The 17,743-nt window shown below is 35.9% G+C and overlaps 1 protein-coding gene and 1 pseudogene across 3 annotated transcripts in view; one reads left to right on the forward strand and one right to left on the reverse strand.

The window, feature by feature from the left end:
• The window catches only part of WWOX (WW domain containing oxidoreductase), a 1,413,871-nt gene that overhangs the window by 208,646 nt on the left and 1,187,482 nt on the right, over positions 1-17,743 (forward strand). The window lies entirely within an intron of this gene.
• On the reverse strand, positions 13,739-16,627 carry LOC141493097 (large ribosomal subunit protein eL32 pseudogene; annotated as a pseudogene).

The raw sequence follows: 17,743 nt of genomic DNA on the forward strand, positions 1-17,743 counted from the left end.
ATTCATTAGGATCTCTAGTTTATCTTTTTTTCATCCATACTTGGTGCATTTGTATTTAGATATATAAAGCCATGGGTTTCATTACTAAATTTTTCCTTCTCCCAACTTTTGGATGTATTAATAGCTACTCTTCTTACTTTGACAGTTTTCTCTGTCTTCTTTGTTTTCACTTTAAAGCATTTTAAAATAAATTTGAAAATTCTAGCAAATACATTCTTATGAACTCCTTTTAATTGTCTTCAATACTTATTTTTTCCATAGTTTAAACCTTTTTTTAATCAACTAATCAGTTAGTGAATGATTTGGGGAAAATCCTTAGAAGTATCCATTTGTTTTAGTTGATAATTCATGAAACTCCTCACCTACCGATAACATTTACCAAAAGTAGGGAAATAAATGATGATATGGTCATATTCAACCAAGAATTGCTCATTTGAATTGTATCAGTCTACCATAATCCCAATGGACCAGTCCCAGAAATCTTGCCTGGTATTAGATATAGATGCCATTTACTAACTTACTAAGCATTATCCGGCCTTTTCTTCTCTTCAGCATTTACTTATTTGCCAAAGTGGTAGTAGTCCTTGAACTATTTTGAAGATCAAATGAAATAATGTACATAAAGTATTTTATAATGGTAAAGCTACATATGAATGTAAGCTTCTGTTTCTATGGAATATAATTTTGTATGCTGTTTTTGTAATCTCTTGATACTTTTCCACATAAAACCTTAAGAGGTTTTGTCCGTTTAGCTTAAATTATTTGCAAAATGATTTGCTGGTTCTTTTTTTTTTTACTCAGTTATTACATAAAGTCAAATTCTTTGGAAAACATTAACATAACTTCACTGTGTGTGTGGGCTAAATAAATATTCAGATGACAAAAATTGAACATTTTCCTAGGTAAATAAATTTCTTTCCATACTTTTTTTTATTTGTAATGACTAGTATTCTTCATGGCTTGATCAAATATTGCATTCCATTGAAAATAAATTGACAATCTAAAAGTGAAACTATGAATTTTAACTTGGTTTTCAGATGGTGAAAGAAAAAATTGAGGAAGTATAATATATAAAAGTAGTCCATATTTCTGTAGCGGTTTATACAGTATATGAAATATACGAAGAATGTTTTTAGCTACTTTGAGATTTATGATGCAATGAATATTAGTAATAGCTACTTATTTTTAGAGTTCTCTAAGGTTTTATGAACCACTTTCTTCTCAACACTCCACATGGGGTAGTTAGTGTATTGTCTTTATAAATGAGAAAAGAGCTGCTTAAAGAGCTAAACTACTTGTCTAGTCACATAGGAAATATTGAAACTGAGATGCAACCTTTATCTTTGGAATCCAAGTTTAGTTCTTGTTCCACTATACCATACTTGAAACATAAGGGAACTGAAGTAAGAGAAAAATCTAAGCTTAAGGAGTTAGTCATTGACACCACCAGTTTGATTCTTGAAACTTCTGAGTTCCTAAAATTCAGTAACTTTCACTGCACCAGTCTATATAATTCCTCTTACAGTGTTAAACAATCTGATTCCCCACTCTAGGCTTTATGTTAAATCACAGTACAGGAAAAGAGGAGAAAAGCCCAAGAAGGATTATTTTTGAATAAGTTTACACTTGCTGAAGACATCTAAAGAAATATTGTACTCGACTCCCATCCCAAGGTTAGTGGTTGTCAGGAGAAAAAGTTAGACACTGTCACTCTCTAATGACCTTTGGTATAAAAATCTCAGCAAAAAAAACCCAAAACAACTATTTAATCCTTCAGAACAACTTCTCAAGTGCCTTAGAAAGGATTTCCAGTCAGTAGTAGCTATGTGATAACTTTTTGCCACATGTGTTCTCTTACTTTGTGCCTACTTTACTCTAGTCTTTCTTTGTATGTACTGATGATAGAGTATGTCACAGGCTTTTGGGAGAGAATGGTCTATGCCAAGTAAATATGTCACCTAAGTAAGTAAGTATCCTTTCTAAAGGGATTAGAAGACTTTCTGATTCAGTCTTTCCTTCATTCTTCCTCATTTCACATTACTGTGATGCCTTCTGTTATCTATTTTTTGCTTTATTCTTCTCCCACATAATGCAATGGTTGCCAGACTCATTTTCTACTTCATTATCTCTTTTATCTATTCTCTAGCCTATAAAAATGCCCATTGTGCCTCTATCCTCAAAAAATCCTCATTTAATCTGTTTATCCCTGTTAGCTTTTGTCCCATACCTTTTCTCCCTTTTGAAGCGAAACTCCTTGAGAAGGCTATCTCCAATAAGTGCCTTTATTACTTTTTCTCTCTTTTATTTAGTCTGGGTTCTGATCTTATCATCTAGCTGAAGCTGCTCTCCTCCCAGTTACTAATAACCTCTTAATTGATAAATTTGGTGGACTTTTTTCAATCATATTTTCCAGGTCAATAATTATCACTCAATTATTCAGTAACCTCCAGTGATTCCCTGTTGCCTCCAAGATCAAATACAACATTCTTCATTTAGCATTTAACACCCTTTGTAACCTAGTCTCCTCCTACCTTTCTGGTCTCATATTTTATTCCCTGACATGTACTCTTCAATTCAGTGACAGTGGCCTCATGAAGAAGACACCGAATCTCTCAACTTTGAGTTTTTTCTCTATCTCCCACGTCTGGAATGCTCTCTCTTCATCTATGCCTCCTGACTTCCCTTCAAATCTCATTTAAGATCCCAGAGTTAACTTAGAAAAGCTACAATCCAAGACTAAAGTGGAGGGAGAATTGTTACATACTTGTTTGGTTTTTTTTTTTTTTTTTTTGCTTTACAGATCTGCACTCAATGTAACTTCTGAAGTTGAGATGCAGTAAAGTATAGCTTGAGTTTCTGCTGCTTCTTATAATTTTGATCTTATAATCAATACCAAGAAAACATGGGTACTCTACCAGGCAGCACCATACTATCAATTACAGTAAATGGAGAAATTTTGAATATTGTGGCTAAGTTCACTTATCTTGGCATTATACTTTCCAGGGAGGTACACATAGATGATGAGGTTGACACATACATTGCCAGGGCAAGCTCATTGTTTAGAAGAATTCAAAGGAAAATGTGGGAGAGTAGTAGTATTAAACTGCGTACTATACAAAAGGTCTATAAAGTTCTTGTGCTTATCTCATTGTTGAATATTTGTGAAACTCAACTATCCACCAGCCTCTTTCCAACAAACTGAATTGCTTCCATTTGAATTGTCTAAAGAAGATTATGAAGATCGCTGGCAAGATAAGATACTGGACACTATTGGTCTTTTATTCAGCTAAATTGCCAAACATTTAAGTTCACTTCAGAGATCCCTTCTATGAACTGGGTTTGAATGTCTAAAAGGGTATTTTGCAAAGAACTCTCCTGTCACACAAGGAAGGTGTTCACATGAAGGTCAGAAACAGAGTTGCCAAGGACACTTTCAAGATCTCTCTGAAGCACTCTGGAATTAATTATGTGACATGAGAAACACTGATAAGTACTGCCTAACATGGTATCCCTGCATCAAAGAAGGCACTGTGCTGTATGAGTGAAGCAGAATTGAAGTAGCCCAAAAGAAATGTGAAATGCACAAATGTAGACATTTCTACTCCAAATGTTTATGTGGACTATTTTGTGTTTGGCCTGCAGTAGAGCTTTCCAAGCTTGTATTGGTCTGATCAACCACAGTGGGACACACTATTCTTGACTCCAAGATGCCACTTGCTCCTACCTCAGTAAACTTTAATTCTCATGATTGCCCCTTGTTGATTATATTCAGCTTACCTTGTATGCAGCCTGGTTGTACAGAATTGCTTGCATTTTTCTTTCCCCATTAGAATGTGATCTCCTTGAATGCAAGGGCTACCTTTTAATTTTCATTGTATTCCTAGCACTCAGTAGACCCTTAGTAAATATTTATTTAATGACTCATTGAATGACTACAAGATTATAACAGGGTTTCACAGGATTTTTGAGAGCTCTTTCAGCTATGGTATTCTATGTTCTGTGTCATCACATACAACTCCTTAATTTTACAAAAACAGAACACATGTATCGAAAGAGGAAAGCAGGGGCAGAACCAAGATGGTGGCATGAGAACAGACTTTTCCTAGGAGTTCTCTCAAAGATATTTCAAAACCTTAAAATTATGACGCTCTAACTAAATTTTCAAGAGACAGAACCCACAGAAAGATCCAGTGAGGCAATTCTCCAGTACAAAGTAGCCTGGAAAATCATGGGAAAATGCTATTCCACAGGGGTAGAAGGGGGTGACAGCACAACCAGGATTATTGTACTGGAGTGAAGGAACCCCAGTCTTCCCAGAATAGCCTGGGTGCCTAGACACCGTGGTCATGGGGAGCACCAGCTCCTGGCAGCAGAAGCAGTTTCCCAACTTGGCAACCCAGGAAATAACAAAAACAACTTGGAAGATCAGGGGGAAAGCTCTGCTAGCGTGAGTGGGAGTCAGTGTGGCCCCCAGCGCGGATCCCACAAAATGGAAGCAAGTGCACAGAGCCACCTGGCAGCGAGCTGCTGGGCACCTGCAACCAGAGGGCTCAGCCCAAGGAGGGTAAGGGGGTGGAGAAAGTCTGTGGAGACCTCTCCTCTGGCCCTGGGACAGGACTCTTGTGCTTTGTCCATATTCAGACCCTGGTCCCAGTCTGGGAGCTCTCTATTGCCATCCACAGTCCAGAGCACAGGCAGAAGAGCAGTCAGAGTCTTACATACTGAGGTCTTTGCAGGGTTGTCACAATAATACTCAAAAGCTCAGGAAGCACCCTAAACCAGACGCAGGCTGGGGAAGTGAGTAAACGGGGGGGGGGGGCGGGGGAAGGAACCTGATCATAGACAATGACTTTGGTCCCATGGAGGTCCAAACCACACAATTAGAAGAGGAGAAAAACAATTCATGGAACTGCAGTCAGGATCACACAGGACTTATCAGCAACTACATTAAGGGCTCGTAAGGTTTGGAATATAATATTCTGGAAAGCAAAAGATCTTGGAATGCAACTGAGAATCAACTACCCAGCAAATCTGAAATCCTCTTCCAGGGAAAAGATGGACTTTCAATGAAACGGGAACTTCATATGGTCCTGTTGAAATGGCCAGAGCTGAACAGAAAGTTTGATCTTCAAGTACAGGACTCAGGTGAAGCATAGAGAGGGTGGACGAGAAGGGTAAATTATGAGGGACTTAATGAAGATGAACTGTGTGTATTCCTGCATGGGAAGATGATACTGATAATACTCATATGAACCTTCTCATTTAATAGAGCAGGTAGAAGGAACCTTTATAGACAAGGCATAGGAGAGGGCTGAATTTGAAGGTATAATATATTTTAAAAATGGAGTCATTGAGTGAAAGGGAAATGTACTGGGAGAAAGGAAAGGAGAGGTAGAATAGACTGATATTTCATGCAAAAGAGTCAAGATATAGCTTTTTCAATGGTATGGAAGGTGGGGAAGGTGAAGAGGATTGAGAGAGCCTTCATTCTCATCAGAGATGGCTCATAAAGGAAAACAACATATATATATATATATATATATATATATATATAATGTATATACACTCAATAGGGTATAGACATTTAGAAGAAAAAGGAGAGAAAGAGGACAGGGTGAGGGGAGGATGGATGTGAATGATAGAGGAGAGGGTAGATCATAGGAGAGGATAGTCAGATATAATACATTTTCTTTTTTACTTTATACAAGGTGGTGGGATTGACTGGCCCGTCCAGCACTGGGTGGTTGCTGGTTCTCTGGGGTGGGATGTAGGCTTGGGGCCTCTTCTCTTGTCCCCAGGACCAGTGCTCTGTCCTTTGTGCCACTTGGCTATCCCACAGCACACTTTTGAAGAGGGACAGAGTGAAAGGAGAGAGAAATTATAATAATTGGTAGTGGGGAGAATGGGTGAAGGGAATTACAATCAGCAACATCAAATTGTGGAAGTAACTCCTCTGATGGAATTATGACAAAGAATGAGATCCACCACAGAGACAGAGCTGGGAGTATCAGAACACAAACTGAAACAAATATTTTTCCCCTCTTTCACTTTATTTCTTATGAGAATTTTTATTTTTGTGTGGGAAGGAGGGATTATGTTTACTCTTACAACAAAACTATTTTAGTAATGTATGAATAAATAAAAAGAAGCAAAAAAAATTACTATCAATTGATCTGAAGAAAGTCCTATGATCAACCTCTTCTACTATCTAGATCCTTTGAAGCTCAAAAGGTATGCTTCTGGCCAAAGTAATATAGGAGGGGAAGGAGACCTGACCAAGGCTAAAGTCAAAGCTAAGGGGTCTTCTTCACCATGCACACATCCCAGGTGTTTCTTTCTTAGGCGTCTGCTAGAAAGTCATACTGAGGGGGCGGCTAGGTGGCACAGTGGATAAAGCACCAGCCCTGGAATCAGGAGTACCTGGGTTCAAGTCTGGTCTCAGACACTTAATAATTACTTAGCTGTGTGGCCTTGGGCAAGCCACTTAACCCCATTGCCTAGCAAAAACCTAAAAAAGAAAGAAAGAAAGAAAGCCATACTGAATTTACTCCAATTTCCCGAATGACTTCTTCATCTTGATAATTTATAGACTTGTCCCTGTTGCATGACCAAGTTTTCTCAGCCTATTTAAACATGAATCTAAAGTTCAAAGGAACTTAACCCCATTTCCTTAAGTAAATAAAAATTAAATTAAATTGTTAAAAAAAAGGAAAGTAAAATTTTATCTATTTTCTTTTACATACATCCTTTCTCTTAAATTTGATAGATAAGGAAGAGTTGTAAATGAAATCATGAAAATAATTTGTAAATTTTTTAAAGATCCATTGAAAAAATGGAAGAAAGTTAGGTTTTTAGATTATGTGTGGATTTTGTTTATGCTCTTCTTACCTTTATCATGGATAATTAAGTATTGTCAATACTTCTTTGCTAGGGTATTTGATTTTTCTTTCAGCAAGGAAGATTAGAAGGAGGCTTTAGAGCAAAGGTCATGAGACTTGTATAGGAAATTGTAGGTTAAGCCCTGCTTCTGATCTCTGGGTCCAGAACAACTCCTATTTCATTGACATGTCATTGGATTTGGATATGATCTGAGTGACAGCACAGAGGTGCTCTTTGGTGATAGAGGTGGAGGTTGGAAGAAGGGAGTTTCCCTTTTTGTAATCTTGACTGTGTATCTTTTATTATGAGTATGCATCATGTAATCAGTAAACATTATTAACTGGCACATTTTGGACTTTCCAAGTTCTTTGCTAAATGCTGAGGGTTAGGGTTAGGCAAGATGATTCCTGCTCTCAAGAAGCTCATAGTCTAAAGTGGGGGAGACATTGAAAATAAAAGCTGTAAAAGGCTAATAACAAATTTTATATTTGATTCTAGAAGTAATAAGGAATACTTATGCATTTGTCTGTCTATCCATAGGGACTTAGGTTAATAATAAATATAACTTTGTATTGATATTCATATTAATGGAACTAATCACCTTTAGATTTATGTTTTTTAAAAATCCCTTTGAATATAACTTTTTATGATGGAAATACTTTTTTTTTTTGGCACTTAGTTTAATGGTATTGTCCCAATGGAATTTATTTTCTATAATAGTTCTGTTGGCAGCTTCTTTTATTAACTTTTATTATGTCCTTTTCATTTTAATAGGAACGTTTATCTAACTCATATTTTTATCAATCTTGAATTATTTCTCTTTTTTGTAGTTTTTAATTTGGTATTTTATTTTCCCCAGTTACATGTGAAAACTTTTAATGTTAATTTTAAAGCTTTGAGGTTGAAAGTCTCTCCCTTCCTTCCTCCTTGGTCTCCCACCCCCATTGAGAAAGCAAGCAATTTGATACAGGCTATAAATGTGCAGTCATGCAAAACATTTATGTAATAGTGATGTTGTAAAAGAAAACATAGACTCCCCCCCCCAAAAAAAACCTCAATGAAAAAATCTCAAGAAAAATAAAGTTCCAAAAAAAAGTATTCTTCATACTGTGTTTTGAAACCTTTGAACTCTTTCTCTGAGATCATTGTATTGCTGAGAAAAGCTAAATCATTCACAGCTGATGTTATTTTGTACTCAGTGCATTTCATTTCGCATCAGCTTACCTAAGTCTTTTCAGGTTTTTCTGAGAGTATCCTGCTCATTATTTCCTTTCATTGACAATTCTTGAAAGATGATGTGTAGATTCTTTTTTTGATAATGACTTTCAGGTAATCCAATAATTTAAAAAATATCTCTCCTGGATTTATTTTCCAGATCAGTAGTTTTTCCAGTAAGATATTTGACAACAGTTTCTTCTATTTTTAAATTCTTTCAATTTTGTTTTATGGTTTCTTGATTTCTCATAAAGTCATTAGTTTCCATTTGATCAGTTCAAATTTTTAAGGAATTATTTTCTTCAGTGAGCTTTTGTACCTGCTTTTTCATTTGGCAAATTCTTCTTTTTAATGAGTTTTTTTTTTCTTCAGTGAATTTTTGTGTCTCTTTTTCCATTTGGCCAATTCTGCTTTTTTTTTTAAAAAAAGTATTCTTTCCTTATTGGCTTTTTGTACCTCATGTCATTTGACCTAATCTGTTTTTAAGGTGTTATTTTCTTCAGTATTTTTTTTGTCTCTTGTACCAGGCTATGACTAGTTTTTCAGGATTTTCTTGCATCACTCTTATTTCTCTTCCCAATTTTTCCTCTACCTTCTTATTTCCATGACCTGAGATCAATTTAAATTTTTATGGAGGTTTTGGACATAGGAGCTTTGATTTTGTTATCTCTTGAGTTTGTGTTTTGATCTTCCTTGTCATGGTTAGATTTTTTTTTTTCTGTTATTTGCTCATTTTCCCAGTCTATGACTTGATTTTTAACTCTTTGTTAAAGTAGGGCTCTACTTCCCAGGTGGAGAGTAAACTTCTTCAGGCTCTTGTAGTTTTGTGAAACTGTTTTCAGAGATACATCTGGGGACCTGTAAGTTTTCAGTTCTTCCCAGGTAGAATGGTCTAAAGAGAGATGTTACAGCTCTTCTAGTCTCCTCTGTGAGTGGTATGTGACAACTCTTTTCTGTCTTCGAAGTGTGAGGAAGGTCCCCACTCTAGTGTGGCTATAAGCTCTGGGGTACTAATGTTCCTCTTCACTCTGGCACTGCCACCTGGATCTGAATATGGGCAGTGCAACAGAGCCATGCCTCAGTGTTAGCAAAGAGATCCTTGGAATCTCCTTCTGACCCCTCCATCTGTGGGTTGAGAGCTCTGGAAGTAGATGCTGCTGCTGCTGCTTCCATGGTGCCCTAGGTCTGCTCCTGGTTTCATGAGGTAGGCTCTGTGTTGAACTCTGCTCCACTCTCACCCAGAGGGGACTGACCTTTCCTGCAGTCCTTCTACGTTGTCTTTGTTGTCTTTGGTTGAGAGTGCTGGAAACCACCACTGCTGCCACTTATTCAGTCTCTGTGAGACCTGCTCCTCGGGTGTGCTGGGCCAGGCCCAAGAAGGTGATGGTGGGGCTCATCCTGGACCAGGCTCCTTTGCCACCCCCGGGGCTGCAGACTTTTCTGCCAGCCTTCTAAGTTGTCTTGGGCTGGACAATTGTTTCACTCTGCCTTTATGTGCGTCCTGTCACCTGAGAATTTGTTTAGAATCATTATTTAACATATTTGGAGAGGTTTGGGAGAGAGCTCCTGAGTCTCATCCTTTACTCTGCTATCTTGGCTTGGCCTACTTGAATCAGTTTTTAATTGAAATAGTTTATATTCTTCAAGTACTTTCTAATTTACAAAGTAGTTTTTGCCCAACAGCACTATGAAGTAACTTGTTCAAATCCATACAATTAATAGATGGCAGAGCCAATATCCATACTTCATTCCAAGTTTCATGGCTTTAAGATCAGTATTTTTTTTCTATTGTAACACCTATTTTTTTTAAACTTATATGAATGGATGGATAGTCACTTCAACATAGACTGTAAAGATAAGACAGTAAACATTTAGGTGCCCATTCTAATGGTGCCAGGACTTTATTGAAACCTGGGAATAAAAAGAAATGGAAAAAAATTAAAATAAACAAAAATACATTCCTTGACCTCAAGGAGCTCACAGAGTAGAGATACAATAGGTGAAGAACTAGGTGTAAAAGAGATAAATACAGAATAAACCAGAGATAATCTTAGAAGGAAGGCCTTTGAATTGCAAAGTATTATGAAAAACTTTTTGCAGCAAATGAGATTTTAACTGAACTGGTTCCAGTTGAACCAGGAGTTAGAGAAGAGGAACAGCATGCTGGGTATTAGGGACAGTTTTTGAAAATTTTCATATATACATACTATTTGTTAAGAGTGAAAAGAGATGTCAAGGAAGCCTTTAAGAAAGATACATACCTGAATTGGGATATCAACAGACCCACGAGACGATGATGGGGAAATCTATACTGTTATATAAAGATATTGTGACTAAAGACACAAACATAGAGTATGACACAAGGAGAAGAATGGGGTAGGGGATTCATTATTCATTTCCTCTTTAATTTCCATGTTCTCTTAGCAACTTCTCATCTCTCAAGTCCCCTAATGTAATCTGTCTCTTTCTGGGTTTATAGATTTCATTCAAGACTGGAAAGGACGTTTGAAGTTAGTTTGTAGAGAGTTCTGTTGACTAAGATAAGAAACTTGTTCTTTATTTGCTCGGTGGTATAGAAGATAGTGTAATGATTAAGAAATCATTTAACCAATGACATTTAATATACTTTTTAAATGATATGATATAATAAATTCTCAGGGCCAGGGTTTGACCCTTGGCTTGACCACACATAGGTACTTACCACATAGAAAAAGACTGAAGTAATTAAGATAGAGTTGACCACATGGATTCAAGTCCTGCCTCATTCTCTTGTGCAACCCTTTTAACATTCTTTTGTTTTAAAACATTTTGAATTCCAAATTCTCTCCTTTCTTCTAGTCCCTCCCCTACCTATTGAGAAGACAAACAATAAGCAACATATCAGTTATTCATGTGAAATCATGCAAAACATTTTCATATTAACCATGTTGCAAAAAATCTAATAAAAATAAAGTTAAAAATTAGACTCCAATTGGCACTGAGTTCTGCCTCTTTGGACCAATTTTGAAGAATGTGAGATTCAAGTCTGGCATCTTCTCCACTGTGAAAGCTTTCTTATGCACCTTTTTTTTTTGTATTATAATTTTTCCCTTCTTCCTCTCCCTTCTTCCTTCTTCCAGTCCATTCCTCTTTCTTACCTCTTCATTTAAAAAAAAATCATTCCAACATAATTGACTCACATTCCTGTCCTCTGTTACACTCCTTTAATTGCCATAATAATAATAAAGTTCTTAGGAGTTACATAAATCATCAGTCCATTTAAGAATGTAAATAGTTTAACCTTATTGAATTCTTTATGCTTTTTTTCTTTTTTTTACATTTAGCTTTTTGTGCTTTTCTTTAGTCTTATCTTGAATTTCAGATTTTTAATCAGCTCTGGTCTTTTCATCAGCCATTTCATTAAAAAAAAATATATATATATATCTTCTGAAGAATTAGATTTACTTTTGCTAGATAAGTTATTCTTGCAATCTTAGTCCTTTTTTCCTTCTAAAATGTCATATTCTAGGTGCCCTATTCCTTTATCTTGGAAGCTTTTAAATCTTCTGTGATTCTAGTTGTGGTTACATGATATTTAAATAATTTCTTTTTGACTACTTGAACTATTTTCTTGTACTGAGAATTCTGGAATTTGGCTATAGCATTCCTTGGAGTTTTCATTTTGGGATCTCTTTCAGGAAGTGATTGGTAGATTCTTTCAATTTCTATTTTAGATTTATATCAAACTGATTTCATGAATTTCAATAAATTTAATAGTTCTTAAATTATTTCTCCTCATTATATTTTCCAGGTCAGACATTTTGCATTTTCTTCTATTTTTTTATTCTTTTGACTGTTTCTTGATATCTCATGTAGACATTAATTTTCAATTGCCCAGTTTTAATTTTAAAGACTTACTTTTTTTTTAGTTTTTTTTTTTTGCAAGGCAAACAGGGTTAAGTGGCTTGCCCAAGGACACACAGCTAGGTAATTATTAAGTGTCTGAGGCCGGATTTGAACCCAGGTCCTCCTGACTCCAGGGCCAGTGCTTTATCCACTACACCACCTAGCCCCCTCAAGACTTACTTTTTTTCAGTGAGTTTTTGTACCTTTTATTCCATTTGGCCAGTTTTTTTTAAGGAGTTTTCTTTAGTGAGTTTTTCTGCTTTCTTTACCATCTGACCTATTCCATTTTTTTAAGGTGTTGCTTTTCTCAGAATTTGTCCTGGTCTTTTGCCAAGCTGTTAATTCTCTTTTCATAAATTCCTTGTATCACTCTCACTTCTTTTTCTATTTTTTCCCTTTAACATTATTATCTTTCTTTTACAATTTCAAGAATTCTTGTTGGACTTGTGTCGAATTTAAAATTTTTCTTAGTTTGCTTATAGTTATTTCATATTGTCTTCTGACACTATAATAGTTTTTTTTATTGCTGGATTCTTTTTTTATCACTAATTCATTTTTCAGCCTATTTCTTAGCTTTAAAATTTATTTTAAAATTCTTTCTGCCCATGTGGGAGTGGACTTTAGTCATCTGGGTGTGGAGGCACTATATCAAACTTTAGACTATTTTTTTAGAGCTAATTCAAAGGATCTGCAAGTTTTTAGAACTTGCAAAGTGATTGTGTAATCACTGCTTAGCTTCTGGTGTTTTACACAGGGTGTGTCCCTGCTTGACTGCAGTCACAAGTTTTAGCTCTCTTTTTTGTTCTACTATGATCAGGGCCACTGCTCCCCTACAACTGCAATGCTAGTGCTCCTTTCTTCCCTTCAACTGAGATTCAGAACTTCTTTTGAACTGTGAATGGAAATCACTTTATAGCTTAGTTTGGAATGATTTTTCCATACTACTTTTTCTTGCATGTTTAGACTAAAGTAGATGAACTAATTTTTTATTAGCCTAGGAAAATATAATTAGGTAGGCTGACCTCTAAGAGTGAATTTCCTAATATTAATGTTGTTCATATTGAGACTGTATCACCATTTGTCAAGGTTGTTGAATAAGGTATTCATTTTTTAGTAGGAGTTGGATGAGGTGACTTATGATGTGCTTTCCAAGTTTCTGATACTTATAATGATGAATTTTGTCTTATTTATGGGTTGTAGAAGACCATGGTAAAAAACAAAAAAAAAGCTACTCAGAGAAGTATTCTTATTGCTTTTCCTGTCATATGAGTGAATTACTTATCATATACTTACAAATTGCACTAAGGAATAAGTTCATTGTAGAACAACACAAATTGAAAATTATGCTGTGTATATAAATTCCATTTACTACACAGTGATGCATTGTCATTGTTTAAAGAGTTTTAGAAATATTAACTGTAGAAATAATATACCATTCTGGATTTTTTTAAGTTTAGAGAAGTAGGTGGGCAATTCATATGGTGAGAATGAGAGTCAGCAAAAAAACAACTTGGAATTCCATAGTGTTATTCTTTTTTTTTTTAATTTGTATTTATTTATGACAGTGGGGTTAAATGACTTGCCCAAGATCACATAGCTAGGTAATTATTAAGTGTCTGAGGCTGGATTTGAACTCAGGTACTCCTGACTTCAGGGCCAGTGCTCAATCTACTGTACCACCTAGCTGCCCCTCTGTAGTGATATTCTTTTTTTTTTTTTTAGGGTTTTTTTTTGTAGTGATATTCTTTTTTTTTTTTTTTAATTTTGAGGGTTTATTTAACACAAATAAAAATGTGCAAAGCTTTTTACTCATTTTTTTCACTCCTCCTAGCATTTGGATTGGTGATCTTGATAGCTTAGCTGAGCTGCTCTCTCCACAATGACTTTGCGATTCTTAGAGGAAATATTGTGAGCAATCTGAGCACAGTAAGATTTGTTGCACATCGGAGTACTTCAAGCTCTTTGATATTGTGTAACAAAAACTTCCTGAATCCACTTGGTAACATGTTTTGTCTTCTTATTGCTTCCATAACCAATATTGGGCATCAAGATCTGGCCCTTGAATCATCTTTGCACTCTGTTATCAATGCCTCTTGGTTTATGCCAGTTTCTCTTGATCTTCACGTATCTGTCAGACTGGTGTCGGATGAACTTCTTGGTCTGTTTCTTGACAATTTTGGGCTTCATGAAGGGTCTGAGGGCAGGCGTGATGCCGGCAAAGAGATGATGACCCCTCCACTGGAAGTGCCGAGGAAGAGCTGTGGTGATATTCTTAAGACTAACTAAGATGATGAAGTAAAAAAGACAGAAAGACTATTTCCCTGAGTTTAAATCTGGTCTTTGATACTTCCCAACATGTGATCCTGGACATTTTCCTGTGTTCCTTATCTCTAAAATGGTATAGAGAAAGAAATGGCAAACCTTCACTATCTTTGCCAAGAAATTTTCAATTGAATTCATGAAGAATTGGATACAATTGAAATGACTGAACAACAACAATTCTTTAGGTATCTGAAGAATGGAGATATGCCTCTAGCATTTTGAATTGATCATGATATAGTTACAGATGACTAAGAACAAAAATTGCATAGGATTTGTCATTAGAAAGAAAAGTAGTATTTGGATGAAAGGAGAAGTTGATGAGTTGTTGTAGGATATTTCATTTGAGATGAGTTTAGGACATCGAAGACAGTTGGAGATATTCATATTGAGTTTGGGAGATTGATTGGAACTGGACAGGTTGATTTGGGACTTATTTGTATAAAGATTTAGCCATTTTGTGTGAATCATGTGTTTGTTTCCATGGTGGTGACATAAATAGGGAAGTTTAAAAGACTGATGAGTTTAAAGGGAAAAATGATTAGTTCTGTTTTGGCCTTGTTAAGTTTAAGATGCATTCACTTTGGGCTGGTGAAATTTTCTTTCTGAAAGAGACAGTGTCAGCCATTTGTAAAATTGGTGACTTAGCACATTCCCATATAATAACTCATGGTGCCTTGAAGTATATTAGATTTTTCTCTCTAAAAATCCTGATAGGTAATACAACATATTACATACTTAATTTAGAAGAGGAATCTGAGTGTCAGAGAGGCAAAGAGGCTTTCCCAGGGTCATCTAACTAGCATATATAGAACTAGGTTGAACCCTGGCCTTGTACCTTACAAACTTGATGATCACTTCCCTGCCATTTCCCTATGTGTTCTGTCTCTTTTCTTTTCTTCCCCCTCCACCTCTTTAACATTTTTATTTAAAGTTTTGAATTCCAAATTGTATTCCACTCTGCCTCCCTTTCCTTTCTCTGAGACAGTAAGCCATCAGATATAGTTTATACATGTGCAATTTTGTAAACAAAACATTTTCATATTAATAATTTTGTACAAGAAAACTTGAATAAAAGAAAAAAAGAAAGTGAAAAGTAGCATGCTTCAGTCTGTATTCAATCAATATCAGTTCTTTCTCTTGAGGCATTAGTATGCTTCATCATTAGTCTTTTGAGATTTTCTTGGATCATTGTATTTCTGAGAATAGCTCAGTCATTCACAGCTCTCCATTGAATAATATCACCATTACTATGTAAAATGCCCTCCTGGTTCTTTTCACTTCACTATGCAACAGTTCATGTAAGTTTTTTCAGGTTTTTAAAAAATCATCCTGCTTTTCATATCTTGTAGCACAGTAAAAGTCCAATCCAATCATATGCCAGAGCTTGCTTAACCACTCCCTAATTGATGGGGGTAATTCTTTAATTTTCAGTTCTTAGCCACTACAAAAATATTTTTGCATAAACAAATATAAATGTTTGTATAAAAAGTCTTTTCCCCTTTTCTTTTGGATGTCTTTGGAATAGAGACCTTAAAGGTATTGTTGGATCAAAAGGTATACTCAGTTTTATAGCCCTTTTCTCTCCAGAATGTTTGAATCAGGTCACTTACTTTACTAACAGCTTTCCCACATTCCATCTAGCATCCAATATTTTCCTTTTTTGTCATATTTGCCTTTCTGTTAGATATGAAGTAGTATCTCAGAGTTGTTTTAATTTGCATTTCTCTGATTAGTAGTTACTTAGAACAGTTTCTCATATGTCTGTCTTCTTTTCCAGGAGTGTTTTTGTTTGTTTGTTTTTTTAGTTTTTGCTAGGCAATGGGGTTTAAGTGGCTTGCCCAAGGCCACACAGCTAGGTAATTATTAAGTGTCCGAGGCCGGATTTAAACTCAGGAACTCCTGACTCCAGGCTGGTGCTCTAGCCACCCCCTCAAGAAATTTTTAAGCATCTTTCTTAGCCATATGCAGTTTCACTATTCATATTCTTCTTCATCCCAAAAACACTCAGATCGTTATTTTAAAAGCATTTCTCAAGTTGGATTTTTTTTTTAAGGTAGATTACTTCCTATATCATGCCCAATATCTGATACAGGAAATAGTGTAGATTTGGTGTCTAATAAATGTCAGTAGAATTGAAAAAAGTATAGAATTATAGCTTAGGAAGATATTTAGGCTATGTTTCGTAATTGGAGATATATTGACTTTCATTTCCACACAGTAAGAAAGAACCACATCATTGTCAAATTCAAAAATTCTTACTGTTTGTGAATTCTTGAATCACTGGTGTCACATTTCCTGGGAGCTTCTTTTCACACTTCCCACTCATGGGGCAGGCAGAGCCTCAGGGTGCCTGATTGCTTCTTCCTTAAGGGTTCTATCCTTGGATACTTGTGATTTCTACTAGTTTTTTCTGAATCCCAATTCTGTGTTGTCTTCTAATATTGTTTAATCAGTTAATGTTAGATAGCTTTTACAAAGAGGTATGTATTGAGATAGAATAGCAGGAACAGAATTTACAAAACTTCCTTCCCGATTTCCATTTTAGACACACTTATACTCTGTGCGCAGTGGACTCAAACCTGAAACCTAGAAGTTTTAAAGCACACAAGTAGGAAACATATGAGACAGAAAGTTTCCCTGCAGCAGCATCTAGCATCAAACCACCAGTAATCCATCAATCACTACACAATAAGGGCCAGGTGCTGGGCTAAGCATGGCCAGTGGGCAAGCTGCTAGCTCCCTCAGCTGGACTAGCTCCTTAGGACATTTGAGTTTTAGCCTCTGGGTTAATCCACTGCTGGGCCGAGGTCAAACAGGCTGCCCCACAGGGTTGCTTCCTGACTTTGCTCATCTACTATAGATATTCTCTCTTGTATCTTCTATTCTCATGGATTCTGGTTACTATGTGATGTTTTTCTTGACCTTTCAAAACTAACAAAGTTGTAATCTAGTCAGTTCTTTGTCTGAATATTCAGGAGCAATTAGGGAAAAATAAATACTAGAGACAAAAGACAGGAGTCATATGGGCACTGATCGACATGTTGTGGCTACTTGAAAAAAATATGTTCCTTGCCTAACCAGTGGCTCACAGCAATCCTCTCTCTTGAAAATAGCCAACAAAGAATGAGATGTCATTGCTTGATCCTCTTTTCTGCACAGTTCTAGATATTTAAAGCCAATTTAAAGCCTTTAGTTCAAGACACAATATGCCAGTAGGAAGCAGTCAAAGACTACCTTCACATCCTATTGAATGAAAGGAAGGGCACTTTGATTAAGAATGCCAGAATTGGGCTTACCAAATATTCTTCTGGATGCTAACCTGGAAGGGCATGTTTTGGGTACTCTAATGACTTGATCCTCATCCAAGAACTAGAAAGTGATTTAAGAATCTTCTAAATAGTTCCTTCTCATTTTTAAAATTTGAGAAATGAAGGTCCTCAAG

Source organism: Macrotis lagotis, chromosome 1 (assembly GCF_037893015.1).
Source record: "Macrotis lagotis isolate mMagLag1 chromosome 1, bilby.v1.9.chrom.fasta, whole genome shotgun sequence".
Taxonomy (NCBI): domain Eukaryota; kingdom Metazoa; phylum Chordata; class Mammalia; order Peramelemorphia; family Peramelidae; genus Macrotis; species Macrotis lagotis.